Raw genomic sequence first — 16,817 nt, forward strand, 5'->3', positions numbered from 1 at the left:
TGATCAGATGGCTTCTTACTCCTGAGGCTATGCTTTCCCTGACTGTTTCATGCTTTCCTTGGTGTGATGGGCTCTATCACTTTTTGACTATAACCCAAAAGAAACCCTTTTACTTTTGTTAGCAACAGTTTCTCATAGCAATAAAAAAAAAAAATAACTAATGCAATTTCCAATTTTCAAATCCCTCTACATTCTTTTTTTTTCTCCCAACTACAAGCAAAAAAAAACACCATTCTTTGTTTAATCAAGCTAACTAAATAGCCTGTCACAAACTGTGTGAGAAATTAGACCAAGTAATCTTTAAAATGTGAATAATAATGGAGGAATGGCTGAATAAAATAATAAAATATTTGTAAAGCTTTTAACAGTGTATGTGGTACATAGTGAATACTCAATATGTGTATGTATGTGTATCAGATTTCAGATTAAAGGATGAAATTTTTCTTATTAATTCTCCTCAAGATAAATCAAGGCTATAATCCATACATAGCTGTGGATGCCACAAGAAATTACATCTTAGGTTTCTGACTGCTGAGAATAAAACTATCGGATGGCCCCAAATAGAATGTAGAATTAGATTTTTCAAAACCTACTAGAGTTCTTATGTTCTTCAGCCTCCTTTCTAGCCCACCTACCAGAGGTAGAGAAAAAAAGAGTCAATAGGAAACAGGGTATGCGTACCTGTCTAGAAGTAATACTTTGGGCGATTCCAGTCTTCATTGTCAGGATAATAGCAGTTCAGTCCAAACCACCAAACAAGAGTCATTAGTGGTAGTCTAATCCAACCAGCAAATCCCAAACACAAATCAGTAGCAGTGGGTAGATCCAGAAGAATCCAGGAGGCTCTGCCATATAGACGGAAGTCAACAGAAGTGGCAAGAAACAGCCAGAATACTATGAGTTTTTTGGTGTGTTTCTTTCAAAAAAGTCACAACAAACAAAGATCAGTGAATACCAGCAGCAAGCAAAGTGTTGCAAGGCAAACAAATGCAAGAGCTTCATTCACTGTCTGTTGGATTATACTTATACTCTTTCCAAACATCATGTGTCCTCTCATTTGTCTCCCTCAGCAAAATATTCTACCATAATACAGCTTCCAGGAAACCATTACATAACACAACTAAGTCTCCAAAGAAACTAGGACTTTCTACTTCAGCAAAAGGCAGTGGAGCACAGTTGTAATTCTATCATGTAAAAAGTAGAGGCAAGTAGATTAGGAGTTCAAAGACAGGCTTAGCAACATAGAGAGTTTGAAGTTACCCTGGGTTCCATGAGACCTTATCTCAAAAACAAGACTAACTAAAATGAAAAAAATAAAAGAAGGCCAGCAACCAAGGCTAGAAACAAATGCTGTTAAAGGAAAAAATTAATGAACATGAAACTAATTTAAAAATTTCCTTAGACTACCAACAATGAATTCTTGATTTTAGACTTCGTTCTTCACACAGATTTTAAATTATATTTTTTAAATGAAGTTTACACTTATAGTTCACACATCCTGTTCTCCCTCACAGATGTCTGTCTAGCCAGAGTTCCATACTTAGGAGAGGAACATCCTGTTGTTTTGAGCCCATGTTGATAGAGCCCTGTAGGAGCTCTTCCATACTTCCTCACTGTAATAAATTAGTAAATGTTCTCCAATTCTTCTACCTTTATCCCTATGTTAGTTGACTCTATGCTCAATATGTCTCAATTAATAGTCCTTCGCATTGCATTGAAATTCTTACCACCCATCCACCCAGGAATATAATTTAATGTTAAAATGCTTTCACTTAAATCAGTACAAGGACCATGAAGGAATTGTGATATATTTTCATATCTCTTTTCATATCTCCTCTTGGTGAACTTGTTCATTATGTTAATATTTTTACATAAATATGTATAAGGTAAAATATTACTATCAGAAAAAAATCATGTCTTCTGTTTTTGCATAGTAGCCAAAACAAACAAACAAACAAACAACCCCATAGGGCTAATTTCCATGCCTGAAAATGTTATTATCTCAATCCCAGTATTATCTTTCCCTTTATTCTGTATGATTTCAAGTCTTTATTGGAAATCAGGTCAATAATCAAATTGATTGTTACTTTAAGTATATTTAGGGTTTTGGACTATTTTGAAATGCAGGGTAATATGTCATCAATAAACTTTTAAGTAAATCATTCATGTGCTTTATAACAATGTTCATTCTGTAAAAACCACAATTATATATTACTAAGAATGTTTTACAAAGAACTAAAGCTTGCCTGAGACTCTAGCTCTTTGATAGACCCCTTGTTAGCTGACATCCACAAGGGCTTGCATTCTATTCTCAGTACCATAAACAAATATACAAATAACAAAATAACTCAAGGGAGTTGTAAATCAGTCAACACTTTCAGTTTCACTGTATGAGTCTGTAACACAGATATTTTTAAAACAGGGAATATTCCCCTCTTTGACTAGAGCAGAAATGTGGAGCTGGTTGGCTACAGAAGAGATCTGTAACAAGTCCTCAGTGAGGTAAGGCAGGTCATTCTCTCATCAGCATCTTCATTTATAAAATAAGGAAGACTTAAAGGATTACTTGTAGTTTTAGAACTATGTGATTCCTTCTAAATTTAGGCTCTTTTGATCTTGCCATTTAAACACCCAATTACCCTGGGTGAACACAGCCAGGAAGGATGGTAAGAAACGGCCTAGCCATGTGGGCGTTTCCAGTTCTATGTATTTACAAAGACACTCTTGGGAAATAGACTGGACTGAAGCACTTCCTTCCAAAATAGATTAGAATACTATTTCACACAATAAAGCTTTTGAGGAGTTCTAAGAACCCAAAATTCCATTTAAGTATCTGGCATTATGAAAATAAATCCTTAAGCAGTCAAAAGATCTAATTCATTACAAGAGAACATGACCAAACTTATCTACTATTTCTTCATCATCACAAAAATTTTGTAACACTATTATTACTTGTTTAAAATCATACTTTTTGCTGTGTTCTGTGGAAAACCCATATTAAGCTTCATAACAATAGAAGTCTTAGTAACTATTTAACAATAGTTCCTGTAGATCAATTTACATTGTTTCCAGCATAACTGCTAATGATTATTCTAACAGTTAAGATAAGCAAAGCAACTGCATGGGAAAGAATTCACTATGAACTTTGTTATGAAATCAGGGATTATTTTTAAACATGCCCCTACAGGTTAAGAACTACTCATTTGCAAGTAACACTAAAAGGACTCTAAAGCCGAGTATATATACACAGGCTGCTTATCTAACAGTTGAAATCTGCTTAAGTCAATCTTACATTGATAGCTAGCTTGCTCTTACAGCCTTAAAAGCTAAACTTAACAGAAACAGGATATGTGATGCACACAACACAGTATACATGAGGAATGGAGGTTTTAACCAGTGCCTTAATAATCAAGTAAGCCAAAGTAAACTAAAGACTAAGGCTTGGTAAAATGTGTTAAATAAACAAAATTGCCTATATATTTGCTGAATTAGAGTCAGAATTTGTAGTTATCAGCACTCATCAAAGTAGAATGACTTCTTATAATATGTGGAGCACTTGTGAGTGTGTTATATAAATATGAAAACATACTTAGATGCACTAATTTTAATTTTTTTCTAGAGTATTGTACAACTTTTTGATGTAGTTACTGACCTTTCTTCTGAAACATTATAAAGGGAATTCTACACATGTGAGAAATCCATTCTGTCTAAATTTATGAAGTGCTATATGCTACATTGTATCTTGATGCTAAGTTTTTCCAAGGTATATAAAGGTCAAGATGTGTGAAGAAAAGGATATTTCTTTTTTTTTTAATATTTTTAAATTTTTTAATTGGATATTTTATTTACATTTCAGATGTCATCCCCTTCCCCATTTCCCCTCCCTAGAAAACCCCTATCACATACCCCCTTCTCCTTTTTGCTTTTATACAATTTTTTTAAATGTTAACCATTGGCTTTATAAATTTGGTAATGCTCAATATCAATCAGAAGTGTAACCTAATACTCAACCTAGATATATCAACTATCTGAACATCTCTACCTCCATGTCAGGCCACCCTCTCTCTTTCTCTCTCATCACCTAGCTCCTCCTCTGAAGGAAAGGATATTTCATGTTGTAGAAACAATCACAATGATTTACTGAAAGCTAATAAGACATCCCAATACTATGAATTTGTCTCAAAAAGTATGTAGGTTATCTGATAATACTGGTTTTAGCATAGCCCTGAATCATTGCTCAGTAAATATGTTAAGAAAAGTCAAATTGGCACTTAACATGCAGAAAAAAATAGAAATTCCAGTGGAATATACAGTTAGAACAGGTATGGGTGAGCCAAATCCCCACAGTCTGGGTTACCTCACTCAGGATGATATTTTCTAGTTCCATCCATTTGCCTGCAAAATATTAAAAATGATGTCCTCATTTTTAATAGCTGGATAGTATTCCATTGTGTAAATGAACCACATTTTCTGTATCTGTTCTTCAGGTGAGAGACATCTGGGTTGTTACCACCTTCTGGTTATTACAAATAAGGCTACTATGAACATAGTGGAACACATATCCTTGTGGTGTGGTGGAGCATCTTTTGGGTATATGCCCAGGACTGGTAAAACTGGGTCTTCAGGTAGAACTATTTCCAATTTTCTGAGGAACTGCCAGAATGTTTTCCAGTTCAACGAACTTAGTCATCAGAGAAATGCAAATCAAAATGACCCCGAGATTCCAACTTACACCAATCAGTATGGCTAAAACCAAAAACTCTAGTTACAACACTTGCTGGCAAGAATGTGGAGAAAGAGGAACACTCCTCCATTGCTGATGGGATTGCTTTTTTTTTTTTTTCTTTTTAATAACAGAGGAAATCAAGTATTGCCATTCAAAAAAGAAAGAAAGAAAGAAAGAAAGAAAGAAAGAAAGAAAGAAAGAAAGGAAGGAAGGAAGGAAGGAAGGAAGGAAGAAAGAAAGAAAGAAAGAAAGAAAGAAAGAAAGACAGGAAGAAAGAAATTAGTCAGATGTTAAGAGTTTGAAAAAAAAAAAAAAACTAGACTTAATGAGATAAGGACAGCAAAGGAAGAGGCCCACCTATTGACAGGGGCAACTGAATACAGTAGCAGATGTTGAATATAACAACCTAAGACATCCTCATTGTCAGCTTCAATGTGAGTCGAAGTCACACATGTAAGACAAAAACAGTGTAACTATATATGAAACAGCTGTGTAAGTGGGAGGAGCAGTCCTACAGGAAAACAGCCCCCAGGGTTCAGCCACCATGGTGAAATAGCTGTGTCCCTCCTCAGATGTTGGTGCTGTGTTAAGCATATCCCATTTCCATGGAAACCATAGCTGTGTGAAAACCACATTTTGAACTAAAGCCATTCTAGTTCTCCAAGTAATCTGCCAACTTACTTTTTATGACAATATTTTTTTCTGCTTGATCCCGAGTCTCAGCTTGTTAGACATCATTCAGTTGCTTGATCCAGAAAAGGTTTCATGGACATGAATTTGAATCAAATTCTAATCATATTATTCTGTTACCTATAACATGCCAGACAGACACTGACTCATAGACTTTATGAAGTTTAACATGAAGGAAGGCCCAAGTGAGGATGCTTCAATTCACTTAGAAGGGAAAACAAAATAATCATGGGAGGCAGAAGGAGGGAAGGACCTGGGTGGGAGGGGGGGAAGGGAGGGAAAAAGGGAAGCAGGATCAGGTATTAGGGGAGACAGGAGGGAAAAACAGAGGGCCTGAAGAATGAATGGAAATATACAGCTGTGAGGGTGGGGGTTGGAGGGGACCTCTAGAAAATTCCAGAGACCTGAGATGTGAGAGGCTCCCAGGAATCAACTGGGATGACCCTAGCCAAAATGCCCAACAGAGACCACCTCCCCTAGATAAATAGGGTCCCCCAGTGGAGGGATGGAGCCACCTACCCATCTTCAAAATTTTTGACCCAGAATTGTTCCTGCTGAAAGGAAATGCGTGGTCAAAAATGGAGCAGAAACTCAAGGAAAGGCCATCCAGTGACCAGACCATGGGATTCATCTCATATGCAGGCACCAAATCCTGATACTATTTCTGATGTCATGTTGTGCTTGCAGACAGGAGCCTAGCATGGCTGTCCTCTGAGAGGCTCTACCAGCAGCTGATTGAAACAAACGTAGATACAGCCAACCATTGAACTGAGCTCAGGAACCTCTAGGAAAGAGCTAGGGTAAGGACTGAAGGAGCTGAAGGAGATGGCAACCCTATAGGAAGACCAATAGTATCAACTAACCTGGATCCCTGGGAGCTCCCAGAGACTAAGCCACCTACAAAAGTGCATACATGGGCTGGTCTGTGGCCCCAGGCACATTTGTAGAAGATTACTGCCTTATCTAGCCTCAGTGGGAGGGGCAATGCCTAATCCTGTAGAGACTTGATGCCCCAGGGAAAGGGGATGCTGGGGAGGAGGTGAGGTGAGGGGGGTGAGGTAGAGGCAGGTAAGTGGGTGGGTGGGGAGAACTGTCTCAGAGGCAAAAGGGAGGGCAGATGAGGTGAAGAAGTCTGGGAGGGGGTACCAGAAAGGGGGACAACATTTAGAATGTAAATAAATAAAAAGCTAAGTTTAAAACAACGACTAAACAAAGAAACAAACAAAAAAGATTAATTTAAAAAACTGAAATTCTTGTCACTCCAAATTTTAAGATCTGCACAGACAGGAACAAATTATTTTAATTCACCCTCAGAATCAGGAAAGTGCCTAGCAACCAATTAACCTTTAGTTTATAGTGACTGAAAGACAAATGTTCCACTTCAGGGGGCCTGTTCTCTGTAACTGTGCAGGTGTACAGGACAGTTTCCTTAACCTTTGTCAACAGAAATTCGGTGCTGAACACCTGCTTTCTCTGCAGTACTCTTTTCTTGTTGTTTGGGATCTTAGAGGCTCACAAGTGATGCCTGACTAGAGTTGTTCTCAAATGAATTACAATCACAGTCGTGTGCTCAGATTTTACAGCTAAAGTACAGGCTGGTTCCCACCGTTATCACAACGAAGAAGCTATCATGGAAGGAGACTGAAGGCATAAACTGCCACATGGAACTCCTTGGCCTGATTCTGTGTTGTCCCTTTGTGTACCCCATAAAAGGGCATTGGGATAGCTGTTGGATTAAGTAATAACTCTATGTATCTATGGTCAAGGTCATGGGAACATAGCCTGTCTCTTTGGACAAAGATAAAGATTCCAACTCCCATTTAAAAATTCTCAATGGTAGTCCTCTCTGTGAATATCTCTCCCATGGGACATTGATCCTCAGAAACACCTATTGTAGTGTATGTGCTTGTCACGTCAGTCATTTTCTGTGGCATGTGTTTGGTGTCTTACTCTCTCGATCCCTGAGAATGTTGAAGTTGCTTTGCAGATACTGTTTAGGAGCTGTTTAAGTGAAAATATCTGAAATGCTAGAGATCTATAGAGTTTCTGAGAATCCACTTTTTCCTCTCTTTAAACCTCAATTTTCTTAATAAAAATGTTGTAAATACATTAAATGCATCTTTTAAAATCTTATAGCGCTTTTCAACTCATTGGTTAGTACTCATTAGTTCTTTTGAAAACACTCCTTTGGACAATCTTAAACTGTGTCATACAAATTCAGAAGACTTGAACTCAATTTTTTTTTAATAGTATACAAACATAGGAGACAGTTTTTCCCCCCATAGGTTAACATAACATTTCTCCCGAGCATTAAAAAAAAAAAGAGTTTTACTATTATGTAGTCATACACACACATGTTCACTCTTTCTCAGTCTGTCTCTTTCTCTCATACACACATGCATACACAAGCACATTCATGTACACACATACATGAGCACATGTGTACATGCACATACACATACACTCATGTTCACACACACATTCACATACATATGCATGTATGTATGTATGTATGTATATATGTATGTATGTATATTTTAGTGCCATCAGTCCCCCATAGGACAAAAAATTAAGAACTTGAGGAAGTAAGTCCTTTAAGTCTTAAGAAGGTCACTTCTTATACACAGGCACCAACTTGTGTACCACTTTGTAGATCTGAAAGACTATTACTGAAATGTAATTAAATCACTGATCCACAAACACCTCTTTAATTGTCAGGGGTTGGTTTTAGACATTAGAAGAATAAAAAGCAGCTGAAGATGACAAATTGGACTATAGGATGCAAATTAACTTCAGTATTCTCACTCAAATCTGGACAACACAGCTTTTACAATTTATGATTTATCTGAGGGTTTTCCTTAAAAATTAAATTATTGTCATTTAGATATGATGATATAAAAATAAATGAAAAGTTTTCTTCCATGGGAAGTGTAGACCTAATTCAAAGGCCTCAATTTCAAATGAATCTCTTCGATCTTTTGAAGATAGAAGTCAGGAATTAAAAAACAACCCCCATCTTATGTGGTTAGATAATACTACAGAGAGTATTCCAATCCGCAACTTCTGCTCCTGTCTACTGACTAGACCTACTTAAATCGACTAACCTCTTTAATGAGCTCCAAAAATAAATGCACATTATAGAGAAAAACTAAAGCACACCCACTATTTACAGAGAAATGATACAGAGAGGGCATTTCTTCAGTCTGTGACCCAAAAAACCCACATCAGATTTAATTCAATGTGGGAATCTGGGATTACAGCCGGCCTGTTATCTGGGTCTATGGTTAAATGCAAACATATCATTAAAAGGTAGTGGATTGCCTGTGTCTGAAGAGTCATTCCTTCCAGAGGGTAAAATGAATTCATTCTTGTTCTAATTTTCATCCTGAAGAGTTAAAGAATAAATTATTTTAATTAAATTCCTTGGAATATTATATCTAATTTTGAAATACAAAGTGAATGGGTACCTAATCGAGTTATTTCTGAAAGTGCTCAAAAATAACACAAAAGAAAGTGTCTCGTGATACCACATCATTGTGCAGACCTAACACACAGGATGACAGGTACCTGGATAGGCACAATGTAAAAGCCTCAGGAGCTGCCATTGAGGATTCATATTTTAACAATTCAAATAATGCCCTTGAGGAATCTTAGAACTGCCAAGATTCTAGTACAAATGGATTTATGTAGGTGATTTTGACGGGTGATGCTAGACAGCAAGGAAGAAGAAAAAAAAAAACAAAACAACAAAAAAAAAACATGGCAAGTGTGTTGAAATGGGAAAGTGAGGAGGAGACAGAGCCAGAAAGGACATACCAGTGATAAGTTCCCATAAGAAGTCTTGCCTAAGGTCAACATGGCCCTTCCTCCTGCACAGTGCTCCTCACTGAGATCAGTAAAGTGGTCCTGAACATAAAAATGAGAACATAAAAAAAAAAAATGAGAACAGAGGTAAAAGGAGACATAGAAGCAAAGATTGGCAGCATATTCTTTTCTGACTTTACATATGGCTAATAATTAGGAAAAGATTTCATGAGATAATAGTTGACCAAATATGTCAAGCTAGCACCAGTCTAAGAAGGGACAAATTGCAACTCTGAAGAGCTTAAGATTTCCCACCATCAGTGAACTTTATTTCTGAGAGAAAGGGGCACTGAGGTGTGTAAACTATAACTTCTGGACATGACAAATATTATGGGATATTAATTTTAGCTAGTTCAACTAGAATTGAATAAGCTTAAATATGTCTGACAGGCATGATATTGGACATCCCATTTCCTTTTTTTGTTTTTTAACCTCAGGACAGAGTCTCATGGTAGTGACTGTGTATTTCATGCTTATGAACTAGCTTGTTGCAAAGGCATGTTTTTGGCTGTGTGGAGAAATTTTACATTTCTATTTTGCAGAGTAAGAAATCAGATTTCTGACTCCATTTCACCTTCTAAAGGAGGAGTCTTTGTATATGGCTGTGACTAAGGTTCCTAGGCTACTTCAGGAAATAAGTAGAATGTCTGTTGATATAAGACCTAGAAAACACCCAGAGGTAAGGATCACTTCGAAGAGATGAGTTAGACCAAGTATGTTCAATTTAAAACATATGAACTATTTTCTTCTTCTCTTCTCTTTTATAGAAAATATCCTTTTCTTCACCCATGGTTGTCTTTCTTTCTTTCTTTCTTTCTTTCTTTCTTTCTTTCTTTCTTTCTTTCTTTCTTTCTTTCTTTCTTTCTTTTTCTGTATCTGTCACTCCAACCTATAATCATGGCCTGACAAACTTCAATCTACAAGGAAGGCCTGGAAAGCATTCTATACACCGAGACAGCAAGTCTATTGTGCTAATGCTTGGGCACACCCTCTTGTCAAAATCTGTTTCAGAAAACTTGGGCAGGCACGAAAGCTGTTGAAATTTTAGTTCACTTGAAAGTTATTTCACTGGTTTCATGTGATAGGCCCATGACTATAGAAAGAGTCAGAACCTTGACAAACACAATGACTCAACAGAGCTGTGTTGCAAAGCTGTAACCTGAAGCACCAGCATTCACTTTGGAGGCTGTTAATGGTACTTGTAAAGGAGATTTACAGAAGAAATCATTGAACCCATAATTGCTTGTCAAGTCAAGGATAACTCCTGACATGTTGAATAGAATACCACTTGTTTCTTGTTGTGATTGTGGAACTTGCCCAAGGACAATGATATTTCAACACTAAATATTTATATGTAAGAAACCATCTCAGAATCACTCACAGGTCTAGTTGAATGGTAAATGTTCGTGCATTTGCTTAATTGAGTGGTAAAAAATCAAGAATTATCATATCCAGAAGAATAAAAACATGTCTCTGCTGACATGTCTCCTATGATTTTTCCAAATCTGGAGACTTGGTTAGATCTGTGCTTAGTCAGCAGCACAAAATGGCAAAAATGAAAGACGATTGAAATCTCTCATTAAAGTGCTCCATGACCATTTCTTTTTGCATGTACACTTAGGAGAATGAGATTTCTGCTGTTTTAATTAGTTTTAAAAATTATTAGCAAACAACTACCATAGAATATAATTTTAGGAATTGTTTAAGAAGATTCTGACATTTATTAAATAATTCAAAATATTTGATAATATATTATTATTATTATATTATTGCCCAGCCAATTTAACTGCTATATATTTCAGCTCACTGTTGAGCACTTGACACCAAATTCTAAACTATTTCAAATGATAAAGTTGTCTTTATAAAGTAAGCAGAGTCAACATTAACTCTTTTGACATAATTCTCCAGATGCAATATATTTCATCAACTTTAATACCATTGCCAAGGGATCTTTTGGGATAATAACACTTGAAATGAGCTCTTCTATAATACATGCATATACCTTAAGCCAAGTGAGTATAACCATGTTGTTTTGAAAGAGTCATGTAGTGTAATAATTCTAGAGAAAAGCAATAGGTCACTCAACCTTGTCCTTCTTCTACCCCAAATATCCAAACGTTATTCAATGTCTTCCATGGATACCTAAAATAGATCAAGTGGGAATAATCAGTTCCATGTTTCAGTGAGAGAAAACTTGTCATGGAGAGCTGTGAGTTTATCTCATGAACTGCTTTGTGCTTCGGGTAATTTGAAGAATGTGTTCCACTCTGAATCGGATGCTATATAAAATGGGGGATAATCCTATCTTTAATGGATGAATCAGAATCTCAAAACATTTTTGAAAGGTGTTATTAATGTAACCCAAGGCCTTGTGCAAGTTAGATAAGTACTGATAGATGCTCTACCATGGAACTACATGCCCAGCCCTCACCAAATCTCTGTAGGGAGGGCAGCCTATAATGTAGTTGAAGATCTGATGGCTGGTAAGCAGGTAGCACAGATCCTCAGAGAAGGGTATATGTGCTATTTTATGGCTTAGACAATAATCATATCTTACCTATGCTTACACATGCTTATGTGGTGATCTTTATTTTCTCTTTTCACCATATAATATTGAGGTTCTACAAAAATTGTTACTTTCAACAAGACCATGCATATTCCTAGCTGAGAGGACCAGAGCACTCACTAGCAAACACCAAGGCAATATTAAATCAGTTTCAAGAAGCCAGGAACTGCTTTTCTCTTTGTGACCTTCTTTCCAGAGACAATCACAGTGAAGAGTCCTTTTAAAATGCATGTTTATGTGTGGTGAATATGTGTTTGCACATGAAGAGCCAAAGTACCTCTCTGTCTGTCTGTCTGTCTCTATGTGTGTGTGTGTGTGTGTGTGTGTGTGTGTGTGTGTTTGTGTGTCTGTGTGTTTGTGTGTCTGTGTGTCTGTGTGTGTGCATATTCAGGGAGGATTTCTCAATTAAACGCAAGGCTTTGTGATTCAGGCAGTTTGATTATTTCCCTTGTTCTGGAGCACTCTGTCTTCTCTTTCCAAATTCTGAATTCACAGGCTTGCTAACACACCTGTTTAGCATGTGTGTGGTTTCTGAGGGACCTGTCTCTGGTTCTGATGCTTATATGGCAAGACTTTAACTGCTGAGTCATTTTATCATCTAAGAATCTTTATAAATTCTTAAATAATAATGTTTGTGTTTTTAAATATTTAGTTCTAAAGTAACTAGCTTTGTCTTGGAGTAATAAATGTGTTTCTTCTCACAGATCCCTCCCTGTATATATTTATCTCATATACAGTTTTTGGACCCATAACAGACTTACACACTTTTTTTTTAAAACAATGATAGATCTTTTTATTATTTGGGCTTTATAAATTTTTGTCATAGTAGAGTTACACAGTAGGCTATAATTGTACATCCTCCTCAAAAGTTAATCTCAGCCTGGCTTTATCACTGTTTCATATTATATATACACTCAGGAAGAAATGTTTATACTTACTCTGTTTTCTCTTTCTAGAATTTATACTAATAGGACCAGTTCATTAGGTTTTATTTTTTTTCTAACTTCCCTTTGCCCTAGTCTCAACATTCAATCTCTGCTTTTTATCTTTGATTTTTAACTATGTCTTTCTGCTCATATACTAATTTGAAAATTTTTGTTAATGATTTTTAATTTCTGAAATCCTTCTCAATAGGCAAATTTCTTATTTTGGTAAAGAAAATATCTTTCAGGCTTGATGGTAGAAGATGTACATGTTCTTATTTCATCCTAGAATCTGAGAGTTTGAAGTACCTATGTTTGGTATTTTCTTCTCTTCTGGTGTTGGTCCATTTCTTTCAAGTGCTTTCTTTGAATATTTTTTTTTTTTTTTAGTTAATTTAGTTCTGAGCTTTACACTGAAGGCTTTTTATAGATGTCTGATCTCATTGACTATTTCCCCATATTTAAAAGTGAGGTATTAGAAGTTTGTAAGCTTGACATTCATAGGTATGGCTCAAGACTAAGAGACTTGTTGATGGTTGGACAATCCTGTGCTGTCTGAGCAGGTTCTGAGTGGCTGGGAGTTTGGGAGGGGCATCTAATGATTCACTCCCAGTTATTGTTTATCTCTCACAGTGCACTGCTGCCATGGTGAGCACTCTACATTCTGTCAAGGAAGCTAAAAGCATCCAGACAATGGAGATTCTCATTATTTAAAACTTCTTTAGATGCCTGTTCACTTTCTATTGAAAGACAGGATTGGGGTCCGGGGTCAGTTGAAGGAGGCAGAGGAGGGGAAAACATATTCAGAGTATATTGTATGAAAGAAATCTACTTCTTCAGTGTAAAAGAAAACCCCCTGAGGTTTTCACTTCGCTCTAGTTGGCAAGGAAGCTTCCTCTAGGTTGCTGCTAAAACAAGACCATCAGTCTTTTCACTGATATTTTCGTATGAAAAGAATCTCAAGCTTTGGTAGGTAGAGAAAAGGCAGTGAACTGACTATAGGAATCCAATAGTGGGGACTTAGAAACCTACCAGCTTCCAAACCAGTCACAACAACAATTAGCTCCTGCCTGAGGCTGGTGCTCCTGTTCAGGAGTACTGTACCTCTCTGATTGCTATGACTTTGTGAGCATCTCTGTCAATGCCAGCCCATGTTTCACCATTTATGTCCTCGAGTTTGAATTCTCCTCTACTGTCACACCATTTGCTATGTTCAACCTTTTGAACTCAGTTGATTACATTCTTTTATCTTGATTCATTCTCTCGTTCTGGTGAAATTTCTATATTACTTTTTCCTTTCTTGGAGACTTTAGAAAGAAGCAGAAGTAAACACAAAAAGGAGGGTGTTAAACTTAGCTTTAAAGCCTCTTGTTGGCCTTGGATTTTACTATTTGAAGTATTTATTTTATTTATTTATTTTAGCATTCACAATAATGGGATTCATCGTGGCATCTTCATACTTTCATACACATATGCCATTATGGTTGGTTCTCATTCAAGCCACTTCTCACTACCCTCCCTCAGGTCTTGTCCTCCTCCTCCATCATGTGATCATTTGAAACATTTTCAAACCAATAAACATATTGACAATATTTACATTTAAATTATTTTAAAGTTCTTATACTGACCTCAGAACTATGTACCATTAGCCATGAGAACTTCTATAAAAATAGGATACTTTATTGTTCTCATCCCGTGTTTTTGATAAACAATTTATCCAGCTATTGTAATTTTATTTATTTACAGAGTATATTAGTAACTATCCTACTCCTCTGTTTTTAATAGCTGATTATGGACTTTCAAGGACTTTTATCTTTTTAATCATATAATATTTTGTATTGTTTTTATTTTATATATGTATGTTTATATTTTGTATATGTTATTTATATTTTATATATGTATGTTTATATTAAGACTGTGTGTTAATTTGTCTCATGTTATTGAAGTACAGGATGTTTAGTAGGAAAGTAGATGAAGTCTTACTGAGCAGCAGCAATGATGGCTCTAAAACCAGAGTGAAAACACCCAGGTGAACTCTTGCAGTTGATTTATTTGGGTGTCTCTACAGCAAATGTCAGTTTTTCCTGTGGTCAATGACATCAATTAATTGAAAACAAAGTGCCTGTTTTAATAAGTATATAAAGTATGGATTGAAGTAGATCTATTTTGGAAACATTATCTATTCTCCATAAGCTAGACAGAGAGCAAGTTTACACTTGCAATGAGCAAGAGTTGCTGGAATAAAAAGGAAGGTGTCAGGTGTTCCGTATTCATATCCTGTCACAGAGGTTTCCCATATATCTATAAGAAAATAAACATACTTGGATCTAGTAATCTTGCATTTAATATCACTTCATTCAGCATTTAAAATATGCACAGTATTGTAGGTAATTGCTGCTGGAGAATCTCAGAAAGGGTTCCTCCAGGTGGAAGTTAGGCATGGCTGCTATGGCTCACTAAAGGCCTCTCCACGACTCCTCACAGAGCAGCCCCAATGACAAGAGAAAGTCCATGTGTTTTTACAGGTTTTAATGTCATGGCAGATGGTGGATAGATCTGGATGCACCCCCCCCCCCAAAAAAAAAAAAACAAAAACCAAAAAACAAAAAAACAGGGAAGACCTGAGTTAAATAGGGAAGGAGAAGGGGGGAGGGGCTGGGAAAGAATGCTTAATTGGCTCCACCCTCTGGCCTTCAGGTACCTCATTAGGATGTAAATCTCTCTAGGGCCTGAGGCCTGTCCCTCTTGACTGATGGTCATAAACCTCTATGTGGGAGGGTTGTTGGAGGGCTGAAGCTAAATGAAGAGAACCAGGGCCTGGGAGCAGAGCTGAACTCCTGCCGTCCAGTGTCCAGTAAGGTTCTGGAGTTCCAAGCTCTTGCTCGACCAAGCACCTAGCTGCTTTTCACAGCCCACCACCCCACACAGTATGAGTTCTTTTACATTGTCTTATACTGCTAGAAATTATTTATAGGAAACATGCAAACCTTTGCCTATATTCTTCTGACCTGTCTGCTACATTTCTTGTAGAGGAATTTTATTCCAGCAACACAGCTGCTCTGGGATCTGGCTGGAATGACACACCTTTAATCCCTCTGGCTGGAATACACATCCTTAGTATACATTTTTTTAAACCCCAAACAATATAGATAAGGTTAGTTTGCAGAAAGAAGCAGCCATGTCTGAAAGTGATAATTAATTCAGGGGCATACAAAGTGATGAATCAGAGAAAGATTTGACAGAATGAGTCAAAAGCAGAATATACCCTACTCTCTGGACAACACACATGCAAGAGAGGCTACTTATGAGAGCAGTGCCAAAAGAGAAAGTACAGTTAAGAGGTAGTTTTACCAGGACAATCTTACAGAGACAGGTTGGAGAGAAAACAATCTAGAACAAGCCAGAGAATATAGAGTAGCCAGAAGATTAGAACAAATTATTTGAGTTAGTTTGAGGCCAAGCAGAGCAATTCAATGAGAAGCTAATAGAAACTGGGTTAAATCAGTCAGCTTGGAAAGGAATTTGATCCAGAACAGCCGAGTTGAACCAGCCAATCAGAGATCAGAAAGAGCGAAAAAGGGTAAGCTTTTTCAGAGCTAAGCATCTGAGAGGACAATTACATCTGGTGAATAAAAATTACATTTACAATTTCTAACACAGTCTCAAAGACTTTTCTTTGATAACTTGAAAGCTACAAATCTCAAATCTATCAAGTTCCATCCCATCAAACCTAAAGTCTTATTCCATTTCTTAATTTTTAAATTTCTTAATACATTGATCAACTAGGCAGTGACCTAAGTGATATGGTTTAGTTATTGTCAACAGCAATACTTTTATTAGGGGTCAATAAGTAAGTGAATATGTATCCAATGCTTGCAATTTCCTTCAGTGTATCTGAAAATTTAGTAAATTTTACATACTCTACTTCCAAATCCAATCTGCTTTCAAGACATCCACTTTTGTTGCTTGCTCTGTAACTGCTTTAATGTAGACTCTAAAGCATTCCAACATGTAAATATCTGACATCAATGGCATATGCAACATGAAG

The sequence above is a fragment of the Arvicanthis niloticus genome, chromosome 7 (genome assembly GCF_011762505.2).
Source record: "Arvicanthis niloticus isolate mArvNil1 chromosome 7, mArvNil1.pat.X, whole genome shotgun sequence".
Taxonomy (NCBI): Eukaryota; Metazoa; Chordata; class Mammalia; order Rodentia; family Muridae; genus Arvicanthis; species Arvicanthis niloticus.